The 1,519-nt window shown below is 48.1% G+C and overlaps 1 non-coding gene across 1 annotated transcript; it reads right to left on the bottom strand.

Moving 5' to 3' along the window:
* Positions 1-659: 659 nt before the first annotated feature.
* On the bottom strand, positions 660-851 carry LOC119372816 (U2 spliceosomal RNA). Its single transcript, XR_005179708.1, has one exon. It is a non-coding gene; the product is annotated as a U2 spliceosomal RNA (small nuclear RNA).
* Positions 852-1,519: the final 668 nt, after the last annotated feature.

Genomic DNA, 1,519 nt, shown 5'->3' with positions numbered 1-1,519 from the left:
ACGCGCCGTCAGGCGGAGTGTCCACACCTAAATTATTTTTCTTACACCGTGGCCACATGTGACACCCCGTGCGTCTGACCCAACGCAGCCTGCGTTTTACCCAGTTCTCAAGCTCTGCTGATACTCCGAAAGCAAGAGCAGCCTATCCAACGCAGCTAGCGGACACAGTGGCTTCGGTGCCCAGTTCTTAAACTCTCGAATTAGAAGTAACAGACAAGTAATTTAGTCATTGTGATGTAAATGTGAACAAATAAAGTGGACGAAAATATAACTTGCTGCTGGCAGGCACCGAACCTGCGACTGTCGAATAACACGCCTGATGCTCTACCACCGAGGAACGACGGCGGTCATCCTCTTGTCCACTTTATGGGGTTTATATGTAAATAGGAGTGCAAGTCCGCGCCGCTAGTAGACATGGCGGTGAGTGTGGCGGGGGGGGGGGGGGAGGGGTCGAACCCCTTAAATTTATCAGTTTTGCAGGGGTGTTTATACGCGCACAAGTACAACGCACGCACTAAGATACTCAAATGATGGCTGAACCATCTGCTCCCCCCCCACCACAAAAGATTGCTGCCTGCGCAACTGTATGACAGAGATGGTGCGCGAGTACAGTCAAACATTCACCTCATTTTAGACCGCAATTTTCTCGCCCCTGCGGAGGTGAACAGGCCGATTCCGGAGATAGTGCAAACTGGCTAACCCGTAGCGGAGGTGAAGCAAGCTTCAAGCACTCCACCCTAATCCAAAATAAGTTTAATATCTTGGGACCAATAGGACCCGTGTCAGATATTGAGCTCATAAGAACAGAGTTTTATTCAATATTATTTACAACGCAACAGCATAAATGGTTTACAGTGAAACTCAAAACGAAAACTGGGGACTCTGAATCTTCGCCTTTAAGTGGTGAACGCGATAGCGATATCCGACACCTCCTCATCCTGCTCTGTTTCGCTTGTCATTATGTTCAGTCGCCCGGTCTCATACACACACACACACACACACACGACATACCTATAGTAAAAGTAAAGGTTTCCGCCTGCTTCAGCAGCACTTTTATGACAACAGTGTACCCACTACGTGTGTGTAAGAGAATGCGCGCACTTATGTGTATACCATTTGTAATCCAACAGCAGCCATTACGCGCGTGATACTTTTTCGAAGTTGTGATGCACCCACTACGAGTTCCTAAGGGAATACGCGCAGTATTGTGTGTGCCTTTTGAAATGGGTGGCCTGCTTTAAACCACTAACTCGGTTTGCAGTTCACATGGTGTTACGCCGGATGGCAATATACGCGTGCACCCCGTTTTACTGCGATATTACATCTCGTACTCTGACACCTGTACACAGGACGCGTATGTTGTGAAGCATTAAATTCAACTTTAGTGCAGTTCCAAGGAATGCAGTGGCCCTGTGGCAGAACACCTGCTTGCCACGCACACTGCCTGGGCTGGATTCTCACTAGAACCTAAGATTTTCAAATGCGAAGCATTTCTTAGCGAACCTTTGATAGTTTGAGC

This window comes from Rhipicephalus sanguineus, chromosome 10, assembly GCF_013339695.2.
Source record: "Rhipicephalus sanguineus isolate Rsan-2018 chromosome 10, BIME_Rsan_1.4, whole genome shotgun sequence".
NCBI classification, from domain to species: Eukaryota; Metazoa; Arthropoda; class Arachnida; order Ixodida; family Ixodidae; genus Rhipicephalus; species Rhipicephalus sanguineus.
This window is presented reverse-complemented; position numbering and strand designations above follow the sequence as displayed.